Source organism: Toxorhynchites rutilus, chromosome 3 (assembly GCF_029784135.1).
Source record: "Toxorhynchites rutilus septentrionalis strain SRP chromosome 3, ASM2978413v1, whole genome shotgun sequence".
NCBI lineage: Eukaryota > Metazoa > Arthropoda > Insecta > Diptera > Culicidae > Toxorhynchites > Toxorhynchites rutilus.
Genome location: NC_073746.1, coordinates 127,379,818 through 127,389,456, shown reverse-complemented (window position 1 = coordinate 127,389,456; position 9,639 = coordinate 127,379,818). Strand labels below are relative to the sequence as shown.

The 9,639-nt window shown below is 37.4% G+C and overlaps 1 pseudogene; it reads left to right on the top strand.

Moving 5' to 3' along the window:
• Positions 1 to 5,440: 5,440 nt before the first annotated feature.
• On the top strand, positions 5,441 to 5,591 carry LOC129780951 (U4 spliceosomal RNA; annotated as a pseudogene).
• Positions 5,592 to 9,639: the final 4,048 nt, after the last annotated feature.

Below are 9,639 nucleotides of genomic sequence, written 5' to 3'. Positions count from 1 at the left end.
GTACAATAATTCAACAAGTTGTAACTTGTAACAGCAGTGCCCTCAGAGGCGCTAAGCAAAAAGCCAATGACTGAAACAGGGAAGAAAATTGAAAACTTTTTCGAAGAGGTGTGCTTTTCGAAATTACCTTTTTGAATCGACAGTTTTGAAGGTAACAAGTTTGTTCACTTTAGTATTTCAGTTCATCATTTACTGCAAGTATTGGCAACACGGTGCAAATGGGCGCACACATCGGATGATGAATGAAAATTTACGTTTTCGTAGCGAATCTACCGTTCTGAACCATATTTCGGACTGCTTTATATTTCTATACTATAAAATCTATAACTATAAAATTAATATCACAATTGATTCTTAGAGATTAGAGAGAGATTAGAGTAACCCTTCAGTTATATCATCGGGGCATTAAGCATTCCAAGTTATTATTACCATTATTACAGAGTGTCCGAAATGTGATGCTTTCCGAAATATGATTCAGAACGGCATTTATTTAATAGAGTAACAGATTTTATCGGAAATTATGAAAAACCGGACAGTGTTCATGGTAACGATTTTATGTTACAATGATGAATGAAAAAAAATTGGCTGGACTCGCGTGCAAAATCATAACACGTATACTCGTGCAAGGTGTCACAGACCGAAAATTGAACTTCTCTGTAATGTTGCCATTGTGTATTTTTCAGGCTTTATTGGCATTTATGTGAAAAAAAATTAGTTTCCTTCATCTTTATTATGTTTTAAACGTCAGCTAATTCAGCCTCCTCAAAACAGAGTAATTTTTGATACTCCAACACAAATAACGAAATTCGAATTTTTAACTGTTATTAATTAAAAGTTAGCACCTGAATATAATTCATGGAAGTATAAAGAGCTATAAAACAACATAAAAACGTATTGATCGATTGTGGTTTCATTGGAGTGAGAATCAGAACATAGAATAACTGCATGCCCGAAACAAACATATTTTTTACATTCCATGCAGTTGTTGGGTATTTTTCGGATCTTTTATCAAAGAGAAGAATGTATAACGACCTTCTAGACAATTACCAGATGATAAAGGTTCTGGAATATAAAGTTTGCATATTTCTAATATTTTTTGTCTCTGTATTCTTGGTAAACTAGAAATTAATATCTTTTTTTAGATGGGACATAAAAAGATGATATAAAAGGATTTCTAGGAACTTTCTTTTCTTTATCTTGTTTTCGATATTGTCCACTATAAATAAAATATCCCCGAAACTGTAACTGTTAAAAATAACCATAAGCCACTGATTAATTTATAGTTTACTGTTTACAATTATTCCACAAGTGTAATTCTTTCACAAGTGTGTATATGTATGACCATTATATTTAGCGAATAACTATACGAAAGTCAAACATTTGTATTTTTCTTTTGCACTCACAGAACGGGTTCTCAACAACAGAAATTTGAAATTCAAAATGTAACTATGTAAATGTCCATATTACCTCCCTGTACGTATTATCCGCACTTCCCTACATGGTTTGATGCGCAAATCTAAAGAAAGGATGCAATGAAAAAACAGTAATAAAGGGTGTGTCACATCAAATTGCATCACGGAAAAAACGCTGTAGAAATTCGCCCAGTAGACCGATCCTTTTGAAAATTTTAGACAGTAAAATAAAAACTATTAAACAACTTTTGGCATTTTTTTTTTATTCATACTTCGAGCCCAAGCCCGTATGCTCGCACCTTCCTCTTTACCCCGTCCATAAGGTTCTGTACAACGTCAGGTTGTAGTTTTTTTTGAACAGAAATCCATTTTCTCTTGAAGTCCGCCTCCGATTTGACAACTTTTGAGTTCTTCCGGAGGGCCTGCTTCATAATCGCCCAATATCTCTCTATTGGGCGAAGCTCCGGCGCGTTGGGCGGGGTCATTTCCTTTGGCACGAAGGTGACCCCGTTGGCTTCGTACCACTCCAACACGTCCTTTGAATAGTGGCACGAAACGAGATCCGGCCAGAAGATGGTCGGGCCCTCGTGCTGCTTCAATAGTGGTAGTAAGCGCTTCTGTAGGCACTCCTTAAGGTAAACCTGCCCGTTTACCGTGCCGGTCATCACGAAGGGGGCGCTCCGGTTTCCGCAAGAGCAGATCGCTTGCCACACCATGTACTTTTTGGCAAACTTGGATAGTTTCTGCTTGCGAATCTCCTCCGGAACTCTGAATTTGTCCCCTGCGGAGAAGAACAACAGGCCCGGCAGCTGACGAAAGTCCGCTTTGTCGTAGGTTTCGTCGTTCATTACCAGGCAATGCGGCTTCGTCAGCATTTCAGTGTACAGCTTCCGGGCTCGCGTCTTCCCCACCATGTTTTGCCTTTCGTCGCGGTTAGGAGCCTTCTGAACCTTGTATGTACGCAGGCCCTCCCGCTGCTTGGTCCGCTGGACGAATGAACTTGACAAATTCAGCTTATTGGCGACATCCCGGACCGAACTTCTCGGATCACGTCTAAACTGCTTAACTACGCGCTTGTGATCTTTTTCACTGACGGAGCATCCATTTTTGCCGTTCTTCACCTTCCGGTCGATGGTTAGGTTCTCGAAGTATCGTTTTAGTACTCTGCTGACCGTGGATTGGACGATTCCCAGCATCTTACCGATGTCCCGATGTGACAACTCCGGATTCTCGAAATGAGTGCACAGGATCAATTTACGACGCTCTTTTTCGTTCGACGACATTTTTCCAAATTTACGAAAAATTGACAGTGAAGCATGGCCAACGTGATCTATACGGGGCATCAACGTGGCGTGAGCGGGGCGTGTTCACTTCTCGAAACGATATTTTAATTCACTCACATTGCACCGTGCCAGCGGCGTGTCTTCGGTGTGTTTCATACAAATTGTCAATGTGTGTTATTGAATGAAAGAATGAAAATTGGTTTATTTTCAAATATTCCAACATCGTTGGACGTATCCGGGACAAAAATCGGACGGTGAAAAACGTAAAAATAAAAAAAAACGCGAAAAATTAAAATGATGTCACTACTACAAACAAACATATGCAAGAGAGAAGCGGAGATGTACAAATATCGCCGGTGTGAAGTGTTTTTGTTTGCACGCCAGCCACACGCCAAAACCACGCTCACGACACGTCAGCCTGGTGTGAACAAATAGGTAAGAACACACACGATTAAAAGTAAGCATCATACGCCCCGCACAAGCCACGCTGACGCCCCGCTGCAGTGAGAACAAGGCCTTTTTGGAATTGATTTAACGGAAATGGCTATATTTCGGATACTTCTCAACAGATTATATGGTACTCGGACCAGCGTAGATTAAGGTGAAGGTGGAAGCTAGCCATAAATGGCTGCCACAATGGCGCTCATTTCTTTCATCTCCCTCCCTCACCTCTCGCCCGAAAATCAATAATTCTGCGAAACAGTGTGAAGAAAATGATCGTTTTCGCACACTTCCCATCAAGTAATATCAACCAAACTCTAATCGATTACTCACAAGATATTAAATTTTCATCTGCTTTCGCACCGTATAGTGAAGAACGTCGGAAAACTCGAGCAAGTGCTCTGAAAGTTAAATTTTCGTTTTTCAATCTTCTGCAATGGTTTTGTTTGTATTGGTGGAAGCATCGTTATTTTTTCGACACTGATACCAAACAACATCATCGAAACAGCTATAAAAACCACTCAATAAAATGTTATTCCGGAGTCATAGCGTCCCATATCATGAAAATCAATAGAATAAAATTGTGTTGATATCAATACAATTATTATTTTTACGTTTAATGGGTCTATAATGTAAGTTTTAGCAACTTTAACATTGGGTAAGAAAATTGTATTGCAGAGCTCGGAACACTGCCACGGCTGCCTATGCTTTCAAAAACAGTAAACGGAAAAGTATTAAATTCAATCTAAATGCCTCGGCCAACGAAGAGAAGGGTTAAGGCTTTCCAACGTGAATATGTGAAAACAATACGATCAACGAAGGAAAATATTAAGGAATTATCAACATCGAGTTACTATGCGGAATAACTTGTTAATACCAAAAGTGCCCCAATTCGCATGTGTTATAAATTTGCTCATGTTACGCTCGCGTATAATCAGAATCATATGCAAATGCACCTTCTATATATATTTATATTTGCAATTGTTCATCGGAACATATCGTCATACATTTTACTTTAGTATTGAATTGTTATTTGTTTTTTTTTTCAAATGTATTCAAAGACTCGTGTCAATGAAGCGCCACACAGTCTGATAAGTGAATTGATCTATTTACGTGTGCTTTGCTCTTCTCTCACAAACACTATTACCCCATTTTTACACGAGGGTTTACCTATACTACTACAATGGCTAGCTTCCACCTTCACCTTAATGGACAAATACTCTCTTGTCCCGTAACCCGTATTGACACAATGTAAGGAATAAACAGTACTGGTAACTTTTCTGAAACTGATTAGGCATATTTCGGTTATTACTCAACGGACCTGGGCTCCCCGGGAAATACACTTTGTACAACTTCTATAAGACCAGGTGATGATATTGCTGCTTTGTGTCATTGTAAACAAACAATGCTTCAATTTATATTCTAGTTTGTAGGTATTGGTGACTATCATACACTGGATGATTTTCATATGTGTGTGTGCAAGCGCTGAGCGTAAACGAATATTTTCGTATTTTCAACTGTCAAGTTTCTATAAGACCAGTTACATTTTCCTTTGTTTTAATTGTTTTGATCAATGAATCTTGAAAATGCCAAAGGGAAAAGTGCTCATGGAGAGAGAAGAAAGACAAATCGATGCATTTCACCAAGAAAATGTTGTTTGCTAAGGCATATGTAAGCAGACCTGAGGAGCTCTGGAACAAGGTCTTTAATACGGAAGAGCCGAAAACCAATCTGTTTGAATCGGATGGAAGACAGATGGCGTGGAGGAAATCAGGATCGGTGCTTCAGATTCTGCATTTGGTTACCACAGTAAAACACGACGGCGATAGTCAGTTGATGTATGGTACATTGGTGGCTTCTGGAACTGGAACCATGGAGTTTATCAATTCGGCGATGGACAAGATGGCTCCATTGATCTTCCTGTAACGTAACCTGCAATCTCCCGTTTTGAAATTGGGAAAGTTCATAAGGTTGACGTCTAGATGGCGACTCTTGCAAAAATCTACTTGACTGTCATGAAGCACCATCTTTCAATGGATACGTGTCAAAATTTGACAGCAATCTGTCGATTGGCTCGTGAGTTACAGTATTGAGAGTGAAGCAACTTTCGTTGTTGTGAAAAAAACGAAAAATCACAAATCAATTAAATTGAAAATTGCATGAATTGGGCTTCGAATTGCTTCCGCATCCACCGTACTCTCAAGATCTGGCCCCTAGCAACTATTTTCTGTTCGCAGACGCACATTTTTAAATAAAAATTTTGAACGAATATGAAATTTTTCGTTTAAAATAATTATCCAACTTAGCTTTGCGCATTGCCGATATCGTAACCAATGAGGTTATACCGAGATGCGATTATTCTTAATTGAAAAAAAATCCTTTTTGATAGTGTATCATTTTCTTTCTTTCTTTGTTTTTGAGAGGCTTTAAATTTTCAGTTCATTCGCCTCTAAGTGTATCATGTTTTCTACAAGGAATTTGAAACGTTTTTATTCTAATAATGGTTTTATATTATTATGAATAGATTAAACGATGAATCAATTAAACGCGATCACGATTATTGGTCACGCGTTTTCAATTCCTAGAAAATGCTGCCGAGACTCGGTCAATTTGCGTGAAACAAAGAGCGGTAAGTGGAATTCAATTTTACTCAAATAAATATCTTTATATGATTCATTGAACTTATTTTTATCTTTTTATTCAATATGCTTAGGGATTTTTTATGTGCGTGCCACCCAGTAAATTTAAATCACCCCTGCCGTAGGATATTCCAATAAAAGATAAAATGCAATCGATATCGATGTATACACCCACGATATCAACAACAACAATAACAATTCAAAACTCAGGGCCCTCATTGACAATCTTTGTGTTGTTACAGAATAACTAGGTCCACGCAACAATCATCAGCGATGGAGATCGATTCAGTGTCGGAGTCCTGGCCTCTCTCTATCCATATGCAAGCTCTGCTTGCAACAAGAAAAACATCGGGCTGTTATGCTGTGAATAAAACAATAATGATCATATCAGCTGTCTCCGCTGTCTGGTGGTCTAAATGGATAATGGAAGGACAGAAAGAATACTATTACGCCTAAATAGCTAGTGTGTAATGTACCATATGGTATAGAAGGAATTCTCTTACGCCGAAAAATGGCAACTGTGTAATGTACTATTTATAGATATGATAAACATGTCACGTGTACACGATTGAAATTCGGCTCTGTTACAGCTAATATGCTAATGAGCCATAAATAAACAAATGGGATAAAAAAAATAACAATCGGTCGGTTATTATAAAACAAAAATTAATGAAATATAATTATTAAGATGTAGTATTTATAAGAAACTAGCTGACCCGGCAAACTTCGTCCCGCCCAAAATTTGTTTTTTGTTATCAATACCTTCACGTTTTCTTACTATGAGCAAGTTCATAGGTCCAATCGCAGAACTGTTCATTGATTGATCTTCTAATCGACCCCGTTTAATTTTGTATGGCAGCTCCCCCATTGATAGGGGGTGGAGTGTCTGACCACCGTAAAAACATTTGTTCCACCCTAAAACCTCCACATGCCAAATTTGGTTTCATTTTCTTGATTAATTCTCGGGTAATGCAGAACTTTGTGTTTCATTAGTATGGCAGCCCCACTTTAGAGAGGGGGTGGAGTGTCTAACCACCATAGAAACATTTATTGCATCCTAGAACCTCAATATGCCTAATTTGGTTTCATTTGCTTGATTAATTATCGAATAATGCAGAAATTAGTGTTTCATTTGTATGACAGCCCCCCCTAAGAGAGGGGGTGAAGTGTCGAACCACCATAGAAACATTTATTGCATCCTAAAACCTCCACATGCCTCATTTGGTTTCATTTGATTGATTAATTCTCGAGTAATGCAGAAATTTGTGTTTCATTCGTATGGCAGCCCCCCCCCCCCCCCTTACAGAGGGGGGTGGAGAGTCTAACCACCATAGAAACATTTATTGCATCCTAAAACCTCAATATGCCTAATTTGGTTTCATTTGCTTGATAAATTCTCGAGTAATGCAGAAATTAGTTTCATTTGTATGACAGCCTCCCCTTAGGAAGGGGGGTGGGGAGTCTAATCACCATAGAAACATTTATTGCACCCTAAAACTTCCATATGCCAAATTTCGTTTCATTTGGTTGATTAATTCCCGAGTAATGTAGAAATTTGTGTTTGATTTGTATGGCAGCTCACCCTTAGAGGGAGGGAAGGGGTCTCAAGCTATCGCGAAAACCTTCCCCGGCCCCAAAAACACCTACATACCAATATTCATGTTGATCGGGTCAGTAGTTTCCGAGTCCATAAGAATCAGACAGACAGACAGAAATCCATTGATATATATATATATATATATATATATATATATATATATATATATATATATATATATATATATATATATATATATATATATATATATATATATATATATATATATATTAGGCTGTCAAAAAAGTCCTGCGGTATTTCCGCGAGGTGTCGTTGTAAGCACGTAGTTCTAGTTGTATTCATTGTATCGAGATTGTATCGAGACGTTGTTCTGCCAAATAAATTATTTCTAGTGAATATTTTGGGTGTTGAATAAAACACACTAATGTATTGTAAGTGTGTTTGAATATTTTAACGATCTTTAAAATAAATCGAATGTGACCGATAAAAAAACCAATTAAATGATTTGAACGAAAGGTTATATGATGTTTCTTGGTGTATTTCATTAACGTAACTGACATGTTTGACCTCTTAAAAGTTAAACGTCAACTGAAAAAAGTAATATAAGTTTGTCGTAAAGTAGAAAAAATGAAATATAGAAAATCAATATTTATTGCTATCTCCTTGTTATAAAATACGTGCATGTGATTTTCAACATGGCTTAGTTTATAACAACTTGGTCTCGTTCATAAATTGGAAAACAGCGATACGCCAGCTAACTTCAATGGAGCTGATTAATCGGCCTGTTTGGAATCGCGTTATTTTATCGTTGTCATTCAATCGAGGAGTATTCACATCGGTAATCTAAGTTTGAAACACAGCCATATTGCTTCCTTTATTCATGGATGTTTTTATTACTCTTCACCGATTTGTAGAACTCAATATTCATATATGCATATGAGTGATCGGATTTTACAATTCAATCGAAATCGATTTTAACACTCTTAAATTCGTTCGCCTTGTCGCGAAACTATGGTCAAAATAAGTCATCCGTATTTGTGGTTCAATTTACTCTCTATCTGATCGGCATAATTCCGGAAATAATTCTAAATTGTTGAAATTTGAATGAAAATTATTATTCGATTTCGTTTGGATGCTAAATTTGTTTTGAATGTGTTTGAATGCTAAATTTTGCGTGTTTATTCCACCCGAAAAACCATGACTATTTTTGCTTCATAGAAATGGAACATGGAGACCAATGTTGTTTACGTCGAATTGCGTGGCAAGGTTGTCACATTTGCTCAACTCGATTGGACTTGAGCTTGAACAGAATGCAAAATTGCGCTTTTTCCATTCAACAGAATACAACCAACAATATGTGGGGACGAATACGATCGAACTTCATTTGTGTTTGAACACACGCGCAATGTCATGACAATGCATTGCGCTCTGGCCTGGCTATAACTAAAGCTGTGTCGGCGTTGCTCATGATAGTGTCTCGCAAGTGAATGTATTATTCCTCGCATCGCTTTTGTTGATTGTGTAGTAAGAATTGCAGTCGTTCAATCTCTACCTTCGCGTCGACCATCAGGGTTGATTGCAATAGCGTGATTGTCATTTTGTAATCCGAGCAAATGTGATTTGAAGAATTACGATAACTCATTGTGCTCATTCAAAAAGGCTTCCAGCTCGTCGGAGATGCTCCCTGCTTTAGATGAATTGATGTTACTTGTGTATTTGTGGATGTTCAATGAAGCGGGCGTTACGCCATCAGTCATTGAACAACTTAAATGAATTCGTTCTGTTAAAAAAACGAACAACGGTTAAATTATTAGAATATTTTTGACACAAAAATAATAAAATCGCAATTAAAAATAGGGAATTGGGGTCAAAATTTGAGGTTATATGTAGGGTATGAAGTCAAATTTTTGAAAAAAAATATCCAGATCTTTTTTTCTGCATAGAGCCACCCTATTCGGTATTAAATGTATGGTTATCGGTATCCTACCGGTATCATATATAGTTTACAACCTATTTTCATACCTACCAAGTATTTTGAGTATAATTTCATCAAAATCGGTCGAGCCTACTGTAGTACTGTAAAATATGTCGGATTTTCTCTTTATTTTGCTCCACATATGCGACACTATAACTCACGAACGACTTAACCAAACAAAACACTGTCAAGGACTATATTATAGTGCGCAAAAATACCTTTCCAACAATACTATAGCTATAGCTACTATAGAACAACGTTTGCCTGGTCAGCTAGTATATATAGATATATAGATATATTTAAAGCAACAAAAAAAAGAACAACTTCATAC